The following is a 13,577-nucleotide window of genomic DNA, read 5'->3' as shown; positions in this document are numbered from 1 at the left end:
GATTGCAATCCTACATGTCCTATTCTTCTTGGTATACCTTTCCTTAGAACAATTGGTGCAATTATTGATATGAAAGAAGGAAACATTAGATTTCAATTTCCATTAAGAAAGGCCATGGAATACTTTCCTAGAAAGAAAATTAAACTGCCATATGAATCTATTATGAGAGATACTTATGGATTGCATACCAAAGATGACAATACCTAGATCCATTCGTGTTTTTATGCCTAGCTAAGGGCGTTAAACAATAGCGCTTGTTGGGAGGCAACCCAATTTTATTTTTGTTCTTTGCTTTTTGTTCCTGTTTTGCTTTGAATAATTCATCTAGCCTCATGTTAGATGTGGTTTTGTGTTTTAATTAGTGTTTGTGCCAAGTAAGACCTTTGGGATAGCTTACGGTGATAGTTGTTTTGATCCTGCTGAAAAAAAGGAACTTTTGCGCCCAGTAAATAATTCCCAGGATTTTATTGAAACGTGATTTTGATCTGATTCTTTTTGCTCTGGATTGGTGCACACATTTCCCAGGTTGTCCTAAGTTTTTAGATTTTTTGTAGTTATAGAATTATTCGAAGTTACAGATTGCTATAAATTGTTCTGTTTTTGACAGATTCTGTTTTTTCTTTGTGTTGTTTGCTTATTTTGATGAATCTATGGGTAGTATCGGGGGTATGAACCATGAAAAAGTTGGAATACAATAGATATTACACCAATATAAATAAAGAATGAGTTTGCAACATTACTGTTGAGTTTTGTGTTGTGAAGTTTTCAAGTTTTGGGTAAGGATTTGATGGACTATGGAATAAGGAGTGGCAAGAGCCTAAGCTTGGGGATGCCCAAGGCACCCCAAGGTAATATTGAAGGACAACCAAGAGCCTTAGCTTGGGGATGCCCCGGAAGGCATCCCCTCTTTCGTCTTCGTCTATCAGTAACTTTACTTGATGCTATATTTTTATTCACCGCATGATATGTGTTTTGCTTGGAGCGTGTTGTATGATTTGAGTCTTTGATTTCTAGTTTGTCACAATCATACTTGATGTACACACCTTTTGGGAGGGACACACATGAATCATGATTTATTAGAATATATACTCTATGTGCTTCACTTATATCTTTTGAGCTAGGCAATATTGCTCTAGTGCTTCACTCATATCTTTTTAGAGCACGGCGGTGGTTTTATTTTATAGATATTGATGAACACTCATGCTTCACTTATATTATTTTGAGAGTCTCTAAATAGCATGGTGATTTGCTTTGGTTATAAATTTAGTCCTAATATGATAGGCATCCAAGAGGGATATAATAAAAACTTTCATATAAAAGTGCATTGGATACTATGAGAAGTTTGGTTCTTTATGATTGTTTTGAGATATGAAGATAATGATATTAGAGTCATGCTAGTGAGTAGTTGTGAATTTGAGAGATACTTGTGTTAAACTTTGTGATTCCCGTAGCATGCATGTATGGCACTACAAAAAGAAGACACATCCGTGACATTTTGGGCCGAATAATTTTTTTTCTATCATGCTTATGACACTTCTATGGCGATAATTGTGACAAAACCCGGTATCATCATAGATGTGGTGGGCTCCTACTTCTATGACAAAAAATCATGACAGAAAATGGGCTTTTCGTCTTGGGCGGGCCGAAGATGCAGCTGCATGACATTCTTTGGGCTGTCCATGACGGAAAAAACCATGGTAGAAGTGAGGGAGAGGAAAATTTCAGGGACTTCCCGGTTACGGTGGGTGGTCGGGGGCCAAGCGATGCGCGTTTCTCTCGTACACGTATGCGCGTGGGTGCGGGGCGTTGGGCTCTAACTGAACCCGAGCGAGGCGTTCACCTAACTGATCCCGAGCGATTGCACTGCAGGCTACGCGTTATTGAACCCGAGCGATCGATCGATGGCTGTTAACTGAACCCAATCAAATGATTCCTTCGTTCGCTACTACTGGTAACTGAAGCTGATTGAACCTGCTGCCTCCTTCCCTTGATGAACAGTGAGCATTGTTGAGGGGGGGGGGGTGGATGAATAGTTCCTGGTGGGGGGTTGGATGAACAGGACCCCGCGGTGTTGTCGCTGGATGAAAAGGACCCCGATCGATCGAGCCGGTTGGGCGTGGATGAACAAGACCCCATGGAGGGCTGGTTGAACAGGACCCCGTGGAGGGAAGGTTGAACAGTAGCTAGTGGAGGGTTGGATGAACAGTAGCCAGTGGAGGGGTGGTTGAACAGGACCCCGTGGAGAGGGTTGGTTGAACAGTAGCCGGTGGAGGAGCGCGCGGTGAAGGCTGAATGAACAAGAGCCCGTGGATGAACAGTCATAGGTGGAGGCTGGAGGAGGTTGATGGTGGATGAACAGTAGCCCGTGGAGGCAGTCGACGGTGGAGATGAACAGTATCTCGTGGAGTCCTGTTTTGCGGTATGCCAAACCCCTCCCGATGAACAGGACCCCCGTTTCGACCATAGCGCTCCAACACAAGTCCGTTTCCTCAGTTTTGCGGTGTTGGAAATATGCCCTAGAGGCAATAATAAAATAGTTATTATTATTATATTTCCTTGTTCATGATAATCGTTTATTATCCATGCTATAATTGTATTGATAGGAAACTCAGATACATGTGTGGATACATAGACAACACCATGTCCCTAGTAAGCCTCTAGTTGACTAGCTCGTTGATCAATAGATGGTTACGGTTTCCTGACCATGGACATTGGATGTCGTTGATAACGAGATCACATCGTTAGGAGAATGATGTGATGGACAAGACCCAATTCTAAGCCTAGCACAAAGATCGTATAGTTCGTATGCTAAAGCTTTTCTAATGTCAAGTATCATTTCCTTAGACCATGAGATTGTGCAACTCCCGGATACCGTAGGAATGCTTTGGGTATACCAAACGTCACAACATAACTGGGTGGCTATAAAGGTGCACTACGGGTATCTCCGAAAGTGTCTGTTGGGTTGGCATGAATCGAGACTGGGATTTTTCACTCCATGTGACGGAGAGGTATCTCTGGGCCCACTCGGTAGGACATAATCATAATGTGCACAATGTGACCAAGGGGTTGATCACGGGATGATGTGTTACGGAACGAGTAAAGAGACTTGCCGGTAACGAGATTGAACAAGGTATCAAGATACCGACGATCGAATCTCGGGCAAGTACTATACCGGTAGACAAAGGGAATTGTATACGGGATTGCTTGAATCCTTGACATTGGTTCATCTGATGAGATCATCGTGGAACATGTGGGAGCCAACATGGGTATCCAGATCCCGCTGTTGGTTATTGGCCAGAGAGCTGTCTCGGTCATGTTTGCATGATTCCCGAACCCGTAGGGTCTACACACTTAAGGTTTGGTGACGCTAGAGTTGTTATGGGAATTAGTGTGCAGTTACCGAATGTTGTTCGGAGTTCCGGATGAGATACCAGACGTCACGAGGAGTTCCGGAATGGTCCGGAGGTAAAGATTTATATATGGGAAGTCCTATTTTGGCCACCGGAAAATGTTCGGGATTTTTCGGTATTGTACCGGGAAGGTTCTAGAAGGTTCCGGAGTGGGGCCCACCTGCATGGGGGGACCCACATTAACGTGGGTAGTGGGGGAAAGGCCCCACACCCCTGGTCAAGGTGCATCAATATCCCCCCTTAGAAGGAATAAGATCATGTCCCGAAGGGATAAGATCAAGATCCCTAAAAAAGGGGGATAACAATCAATGGGGAAGGAAATGATGGGATTTCTTTCCTCCCACCTTTGCCAATGCACTAATGGACTTGGAGGGCAATAAACCAGCCCCCTCCACCCCTATATATAGTGGGGAGGCGCATGGGAGCTTCGCCCTTGCCCCTGGCGCAGCCCTCTCCCTCCCCAACACCTCCTCCTCCTCCGTAGTGCTTGGCGAAGCTCTGCCGGAGAATTGTAAGCTCCACCACCACGCCGTCGTGCTGCCGGAGCTCTCCCTCAACTTCTCCTGTCCCCTTGCTGGATCAAGAAGGAGGAGACGTCCCCGGGCTGTACATGTGTTGAACGCGGAGGCACCGTTGTTCGGTGCTTAGATCGGATTCGGCCGCGATCTGAATCACTTAGTGAACAACTCCACCGACCGCGTTCTTGCAACGCTTCCGCATCGCGATCTTCAAGGGTATGAAGATGCACTCCCCCCTCTCTCGTTGCTAGTTACTCCATAGATTGATCTTGGTGATGCGTAGAAAATTTTGAATTTCTGCTACGTTCCCCAACATGCGGTACACCACAAACCTCTCGATCAACAGGACCCCGTTTAGACCATAGGAGGTCCAACAGAAGTCTGTTTCCTCTGTGTGGTACGCCAGACCCCTCCCGATGAACATGATCCCGTTTTGACCGTGGTCGATCGAACACAAGGCCATTTCCTCCATTCTGCAGTACGACAGGCCTCGTTTCCATCGGCTGTTCTGTCCAAGCCGGTTGGCTCCCGATGAACAACACGCGTTTCGTTGCCTCCCGATGAACACGACACATTCCGTTGCCTCCCCGTGAACACGACGACGGCGCAGTTTCTCCATTCTGACCCAGCCATGTACACGAGCCCTGGCTGTACGTATGCGCGAGTAGGCGTTCGAGACCCCCGCCCGTATGTACGTATGTGGCCGTATTTTCTTTCTTGCACCCTCGCCGCTGTACGTACATGTACATGCTACGTGCGCGCCTCTACTACGACATGTGCCCGCCTCTACTACGACACGTGCCCTTCCTTCCTTGCATGGCCATAGTTCATCGCTGCAGCCTGCAGACGGACTGATCGACCAGTATGTACGTACACGTTTGCGACCAGAATGATAATGCTACGTACACTTCGACCAGGTGGGTCCCGACTGTCAGGCACTTCCTTGCGTGCGAGATGTAGCTGGTGGGTCCCAGCAGTTAGGGGGCGAATCCGTTTTTTGCCTGTAAGAAGGACGCACTTTCTTGCGTGCAAAGATGTAGCTGGTAGGTCCCAGCAGTCAGGGAGAAATGTTTTTTCACGAAATACTGTGGCCCGTCCGGAGGGTCCCTGCTGTCAGGTGGAGGAATCATTATTTTCCGTGTAATAAGGAGGCACTTCCTTGCTGTGATTGTGGACCCAGCTGTCAGCCTCTCCACGTACAGTACTCTTCCGATGGAAGTCGGTCGTTGACCACATTGACCACGCCGCGTCGAGAGCACCAAGGCAGTGGACGACGGCGAGGCCTAGGAAGGGGATGACATGGAGCTGGGGAAGACGCGATCGTGGATGCCCACGCGGAGAGGAGTATGAGGGTTCACTGGTTCGGCTGCGGTGTGAGGCTGTCGTCGTTGCAGAATAACAGGTGGTGTGGGTGAGTGGAGGGATGGCCTGGCCAGCGGTGGGAGTAGTAGGGGTCGGTGAGGCCTCCGCGGCAGCACAGCCGGCCACGGGAGGCAGGAGCAGGCGGCACGACCGGCGCTGCTTTGGGTGGCTAGAGCAAGAAGACCAGAGGTTGAAGAAGCACTACGACCGTTGGATGGACATCGTATGGTCACTGGAGCTAGAATTGTTCATATTGAATAAGTTGACAAAGCCCTTCATCCCCGTCAACTTAGTAGGCCCACAAGTCAGCCTCCCACTATGCTGGGTCCCAGCTAGCAGGGGGAGTATTCATTTTTTGTGCGTAATAAGGAGGCACTTCCTTGCGTGCGAAGATATAGCTGGCGGGTCCAAGCTGTCAACAGCGGGAGTGTTTTTTCGCGAAATACAGAGGCCCTTTCGATGGCTCCCATATGTCAAGTGGAGAAATCATTATTTTGTGCGTAATAAGGAGGCATTTCCTTGCATGCGGCCGTTGACCCAGCTGTCAGCCTCTCCACATACAATCCACTTCAGATGTATGTCGGTCGTTGACCACGTTGCCCACGCTGCGTCGAGAGCACCAGGGCGGTGGACGACGGCGAGGCCTAGGAAGGGAACGTCACGGAGCCAGGGAAGACTCGACAGTTGTTTCCCACGCGGAGGGGAGTACAACTGTACGAGGGTTTACTGGTTTGTCTGCCGTCGCCGGAGAATAACAGCAGGTGTGGGTGAGTAGAGGGATGGCTAGGCCAATGATGGGAGTATTGTGGGGCGGTGAGGCCTGCGCGGCAGCATAGCTGGCCGCGGGAGGAGGGAGCAGGCAGTCCTGTCGGTGCTTGTTTGAGCGGCTGGAGCAGGAAGAGCAGAGATTGAAGAAGCACGACGGCCGTTGGATGGACATCCAACAGTCACTGCTTGTGCGTCAACCTTTTTTTAGGAAAGCCTCAATTCTATGGAAAACAGCATACAACCCATCTGCCATTATTTCTAATAATTTACAGCCCATTTGCTAACTCTTAAGGGTTTTTTGGAGCCCATATTCTTTTTGTTAGCATCACAACCCATATTGTGGCCACGGTTAAAAAATTATACGAAATTTTGCATATTTCGGTGCGATCTGAACTGTTTTTAATCCCGAAATTTTGAGTCACATTCAAACTGATTTTAAAAATAAATGTATATCAATATAAAATCCAACAAATTGTCCACGCATAAAAATCAATGCAATTTGAAATCTCGAAATGAAAAAAAGAAATTTGAAACTAATTACCGATTTGATGTGTTTTAAAAATGTACAGCCCATTTCTCATTACTGATAGGCCATTTTCTCGGCCAGCCGAATGAAGCTCTCCTCGTCTTAAAAGATTTGCAGCCCAACAGGCTTGACAAAGCGACTTACTTGACAAATCACAAAAAACTGAGCTAGCCATTTTCAGAAAGAAAAAAAATACTGGGCTGGTCTGTGGTAAACATAAAAGAAAAGGCTGTCTAGACACGCCAGAGTGCCCCGCACAGCCCAGTTGATACCCTGCTTCCGTCTCAAAAAAATTAGATAAATGCCACTCCAATTATGGCGATTCATAAAAATGCCACTGCAATTTCCAAACTTTGAAAAATGCAACTGCAATTTTTGCAAACTTTGAAAAACGCCACTGCAATTTGCAAACTTTGAAAAACGCCACTCCAGACTTCGAAAAATGCCACTGGAAATGGCATGAAATGGCATTTTCAAAGTTTGGAAATTGCAGTGGCATTTCTCGGAATCACCAGATTTGGAGTGGCATTTATAAAATTAACCCAAAACAAAGACCACTGGGCGAGCTGCTGGGTCCCTGGTGTCAGCCGCTCGTTTTGCAATTCTCTCGTTTATTGACTACGTTGACAATGGCATGGGACCCATATGTCAGAAATCCATTAGGAGGAGACATTTTGTTATTGGCTTCAAATAAGGAGGCACTTGCTTGCATACTGCCATGACCTTGGTGGGTCCCAGTTGTCATCCTCTCCACGTACAATCATCTCCTGATTTTGTACGCGTCAACCCAGTAGGCCCACACGTCAGTCTCTAAACCCGTTGCGGACAAATACAACCCATTTAAAAAAATAACAGCCCATTCCATACATTTAAACGGAAAGTTCAACATTCAGAGCAAAGTAACAGGTCTGATCCAGATATAGAGTATTGAACTTCCACGTTGACAACCATCATAGCCAAGTTAAGTATCTACTCCCACTAATACTCTAGTAGTGTACAAGTACTAACTTACTCTTACCTAACTAGACGATGTCGGCCGCCGTCTGCGGTACATGCTAAACACCGGCACCAGCGTCCTCCGCCTTTCCTCGGACTCGCCAGAGGTGCAATAGGGCAGGTTTCTCGCGTGCGTTGGCCCTTTCCATGCCGGTGTGGTCCACCGAAGCTTCGGCTTCTAAGCGGGAAACCCACTTGACGAGCTAGTAGTAAAATTCGGCGTCGCGAATGCGTGAGTGCCCGACAGCCTCCAGGGATATTTGTCGGGCGCCGACCTCCATGTAGTCGGCCCAGTTGCGGGCGCTCTGCTCGCGACTCACAGCGTCGGTGCACTGCTGCTCCATGTCCCACTGGCGGCGCAAATCAGCGATACGCTGCTCCCCCGCCAGGCGGTCACGCTCCAACAACTCCTCACACTCTGCATTGCCATCTAAAAACCGATAGAACGCCTCCACCCTCTGCCTGCCTTCCGGTGAAAAACTGAACACTAGTTTCAGCGGTGACCGCCTCCGGCGTTGCCTATCACGGACGGGCAGGGGCATGGTGGACGTGGCGAGAGGGAGGATAAGTGTCGAGCAACGTCGGGCCGGTGGGGGCTTATGAGGATAGGGCGAGTTGGGTGATGGTGCCACCGGAGAAGGCCGGGAAACAGTAATTATAGGCGAAAGGTAGGCGAACCAGCGTGTCGCGGGAAACACGACGGTCATTACGGTCATCAGAATTCAATGCATAAGAAGGCATGTATTAGCGCGCCAGCTTGCCATGGTAAACCAGAAAAACTGAAATTATGACTGTGCCATCCCGTCCCGTCCGTGCTGGGTAGCACGCCAGCATGACGGTCAAACGAGTGCACTCGAATCATCCAGATGAGGTACTCCCTCCTTGTCAATAATGATTCCACCACTCATCATCTACCTTGGTTGGTGAGATTTTTGAATTAAGCCCTGCAAACCGAAAAGGAGGTAGTACGTGTGTGATCCGCTATTTTTTCGTGTAGGATTGAGTAGGTTGTTTTTTAAATTGAGCCCTGCAAATCGGAAAGGAGGTAGTTGATACGTCCATTTTGCATCATGCTTTTATATCGATATTTATTGCATTATGGGCTGTTATTACACGTTATGTCACAATACTTATGGATATTCTCTCTTATTTTACAAGGTTTACATGAAGAGGGAGAATGCCGGTAGCTGGGATTCTGGGCTGAAAAAGGAGCAAATATTAGAGAGCTATTCTGCACAGCTCCAAAAGTCCTGAAACTCCACGAAAGTCATTTTGGGAATTACTAAAAAATATTGAGCGGAAGAAATGATTGGGCCACCTTGGTGCACCTTGTTTACTTTTATTTCTTGTTACCCGTTACAAATTACCTTATCACAAAACTATCTGTTACCGACAATTTCAGTGCTTGCAGAGAATACCTTACTGAAAACCGCTTGTCATTTCCTTCTGCTCCTCGTTGGGTTCGACACTCTTACTTATCTGAAGGACTACGATAGATCCCTACACTTGTGGGTCCTCAAGACTCTTTTCTGGCGCCATTGCTGGGGAGTGAAGAGCCTTTGGTAAGTGGAACTTGGTAAGGAAACATTTATATAGTGTGCTGAAATTTACTGTCACTTGTTACTATGGAACATAATCCTTTGAGGGGCTTGTTCGGGGTATCTTCACCCCGACCAATAGAGCAAAGAGTTGCTCCTGAACCTACTGAAAATGTTTACTTTGAAATTCCTTCGTGTATGGTAGAGAAACTGCTAGCTAATCGCTTTGCAGGAGATGGAACATTGCATCCCGATTTACACCTATTCTATGTGGATGAAGTTTGTGGATTATTTAAGCTTGTAGGTATGCCCGATGATGTTATCAAGAAGAAGGTCTTCCCTTTATCTTTGAAGGGAGATGCATTGACATGGTATAGGCTATGTGATTATATGGGATCATGGGACTACAAACGATTGAATTTGGAATTTCACCAGAAGTTTTATCCTATGCATCTTGTTCATCGTGATCGTAATTATGTATATAATTTTTGGCCTCGTGAAGGAGAAAGAATCTCTCAAGCTTGGGGGAGGCTTAAGTCAATGTTATATTCATGCCCCAATCATGAGCTCTCAAGAGAAATGATTATTCAAATTTTTTATGCTCGGCTTTCTCTCGACAATTGCTCCATGCTCGATACTTCTTGTGCTGGGTCTTTTATGATGAAGACTATTGAATTCAAATGGGATTTATTGGAAAGAACTAAATGCAACTCTGAAGATTGGGATTCCGACGAAGGTAAGGAGTCAGGTATGACACCTAAGTTTGATTGTGTTAAATATTTTATGGAAACCGATGCTTTTCGTGGATTTAGCACTAAATATGGACTTGACTCTGAGATAGTACCTTCTTTCTATGAATCATTTGCTACTCATGTTGACGTCCCTGAGGAGAAGCCATTTAAATACAATCCTCCCACTGAAGTAAAAGTAGTTGCACCATTATAGTTGAAGAAAAGACTATCACTTATAATGATACTATTGTTCCTACTACTTATATTAAGAAACCACCTTTCCCTGTTAGGATAAAGGATCATGCTAAAGATTCAATTGTAGTTCGTAAGAGTAATACTAAAACATATACACCACCTGAGAAAATTAAAGTTGAACCTAGTATTGCTATGGTTAAAGATCTCTTGGATAATAATATTTATGGGCATGTTATTTATTTCTATGATGCAGCTGCTAGAATTGCTAGACCCGATGCTAAGAAACATAGACATGTTGTAGGCATGCCTGTTATTACTGTTAAAATAGGAGATCATTGTTATCATGGTTTATGTGATATGGGTGCTAGTGCCAGTGCAATACCTCATTCCTTATACACAGAAATTATGCATGAGATTGCATCTGCTGAGATAGAAGAAACAGATGTTACAATTAAGCTTGCCAATAGAGATACTATTTCACCAATTGGGATTGTTAGAGATGTTGAAGTCTGATACGTCTCCAACATATCTATAATTTTTGATTGTTCCATGCGATTATATTACCCGTTTTGGATGTTTATGGGCTTTACTTTACACTTCTATATCATTTTTGGGACTAACCTACTAACCGGAGGCCCAACCCGTATTGCTGTTTTTTTGCCTATTTTAGTATTTCGAAGAAAAGGAATATCGAACGGAGCCCAAACGGAATGAAACCTTCGGGAGCGTGATTTTTGGAACGAATGTGATCCATAGGACTTGGAGTGGAAGTCAAGCAACAGCCGAGGCGACCACGAGGGTGGAGCCCCCGCCCCCTACTGGGCGCGCCCCTATCTCGAGGATCCACCGACCAACTTCTTTCTCCTATATATACCCACGTACCCCAAGAACATCAGAACAGACCACGAAAACCTAATTCCACCGCCGCAACCTTCTGTATCCGCGAGATCCCATCTTGGAGCCTTCGCAGGCACTCCGCTGCAACGGGAATCGATCACGGAGGGCCTCTACATCATCTCCATGGCCTCTCCGATGAGTTGTGAGTAGTTTACCACAGACCTTCGGGTCCATAGTTATTAGCTAGATGGCTTCATCTCTCTTTTTGGATCTCAATACCATGTTCTCCTTGATCTTCTTGGATATCTATTCGATGTAACTCTTATTGCGGTGTGTTTGTCGAGATCCAATGAATTGTGGGTTTATGATCAAGTTTATCTATGAGAAATATTTGAATCTCCTCTAAATTCTTTTATGTATGATTGAGTTATCTTTGCAAGTCTCTTCGAATTATCAGTTTGGTTTGGCCTACTAGATTGATCTTTCTTGCAATGGGAGAAGTGCTTAGCTTTGGGTTCAATCTTGCGGTGTCCTTACCCAGTGACAATAAGGGTAGCAAGGCACGTATTGTATTGTTGCCATCGAGGATAAAAAGATGGGGTTTATATCATATTGCATGAGTTTATCCCTCTACATCATGTCATCTTTCTTAATGCGTTACTCTGTTCTTATGAACTTAATACTCTAGATGCACGCTGGATAGCGGTCGATGTGTGGAGTAATAGTACTAGATGCAGGCAGGAGTCGGTCTACTTGTCGCGGATGTGATGCCTATATACATGATCATGCCTAGATAATCTTATAATTATTCGCTTTTCTATCAATTGCTCGACAGTAATTTGTTCACCCACCGTAATACTTATGCTATCTTGAGAGAAGCCACTAGTGAAACCTATGGCCCCCGGGTCTATCTTTTATCATATAAGCTTTCAATCTACTTTTATTTGCATCTTTACTTTTCCAATTTATATTATAAAATACCAAAAATATAGTTATCTTATCAAACTATCTCTATCAGATCTCACTTTCGCAAGTGGTCTTGAAGGGATTGACAACCCCTTTATTGCGTTGGTTGCGAGTTCTTGTTTGTTTGTGTAGGTGCGTGGGACTTTTGAGGAGCCTCATACTGGATTGATACCTTGGTTCTCAAAAACTGAGGGAAATACTTACGCTACTATTGTTGCATCATCCTTTCCTCTTCAAGGAAAACCAATGCAAGCTCAAGACGTAGCAAGAAGGATTTCTAGCGCCGTTGCCGGGGAGGTCTTCACTCAAGTCAAGACATATCAAGTACCCATCACAAACTCATCTCCCTCTCATTACATTATTTTCCATTTGCCTCTCGTTTTCCTCTCCCCCCACTTCACCCTTGCCATTTTATTTGCTCTTCTTCTGTTCGTCTTTTCGTTTACCTTAATGTCTTACTTGGCTCGTTTGCTCATTTGGTTGGAATAATTGTGTATTTATTACTAAACAAAGAAGATAAGATCTATGGATCCTCATACGCTTGCTAATCTTTTTAAGAGATCCAATTATGATGAACCAATTGCTAGTGAGTTTTGTGCACTAGATTATCTTTATGAAGTTTTGCTTGAAATTTGTGAATCTGAAAATTGTGAAGTACTTTATGAAGTGATTCACGATAGATCTTTGAATAAAAAGCATGATTGCAATGATTTTACTATAAATTCTCTTGATGTCAAGTGCTAATAATATGCAAAACCCTAAGCTTGGGGATGCTAGTTTTGCTATGTCTACTACTTGTTGCAATAATCATGATTGGGGTGATTCCTCTTATGATCTTGAAAATTTATTTAAGCCCCATGATGAATATGATATTGATAATAGTGTTTGCAATAATATTAAAAGTGGGTTTGGAGAGGTCATGACTTTAGTTAATGATAATCCCACTATTTTGGAAGAGTGTGAACTTCACATGCATGTGGATCATGTTGAGAATATGTTATGTGATAGCTATTTTGTTGATTTTGCCTATGATCCTACATATAATTATTATGAGATAGGAAAATATGGTCGTAGAAATTTTTATCTTACTAAATTACCTCTCGTCATGTTGAGATTGTTATCGTCGTTTTCTTCTTCCTTGCATATGCTAGTTTTTGCTTGCCTTGCAAATTTGTTTGCTTATAATATGCCTATGCATATGAATTATGTTAGACTTAGATGTGTTTGTCATGTGTTTCGTGATGCTCTCTTTGCGCTTCAATTCTTGTCTTTCATGTGAGCATCATTAAAATTATCAATGCCTAGCTAAAAGGCTTTAAAGAAAAGCGCTTGTTGGGAGACAACCCAATATTTTTCCTTGTTGTTATTTAATAAATTTTGCATCTACCTTTTGTTTGGGTGTGTTTTTATGTTTTATTTAGTGTTTGTGCCAAGTAGAACCTATAGGATAACCTATGGTGATAGTTAATTCGATTCCGCTGAAAAACAGAAACTTTGCGCGCATGAAAATAATTTTTTTAATTCACAGGAACGTGCTTTTGCGTTGATTCCTTTTGCTCTAGATCAATAGAAAAAGTGCCCAGGATTTCCTATTTTGTTAGGATTGTTAGAGTTATAGATTGCTACAGATTGTTTTGTTTTTGACAGATTCTGCCTTTCGTGTGTTGTTTGCTTATTTTGATGCATCTATGGCTAGTATGTAAGGGTATGAACCATAGAGAACTTGGAAT

The sequence above is a fragment of the Triticum aestivum genome, chromosome 6B (genome assembly GCF_018294505.1).
Source record: "Triticum aestivum cultivar Chinese Spring chromosome 6B, IWGSC CS RefSeq v2.1, whole genome shotgun sequence".
Classification (NCBI taxonomy): domain Eukaryota; kingdom Viridiplantae; phylum Streptophyta; class Magnoliopsida; order Poales; family Poaceae; genus Triticum; species Triticum aestivum.
Note: the sequence above shows the minus strand (reverse complement) of the source record.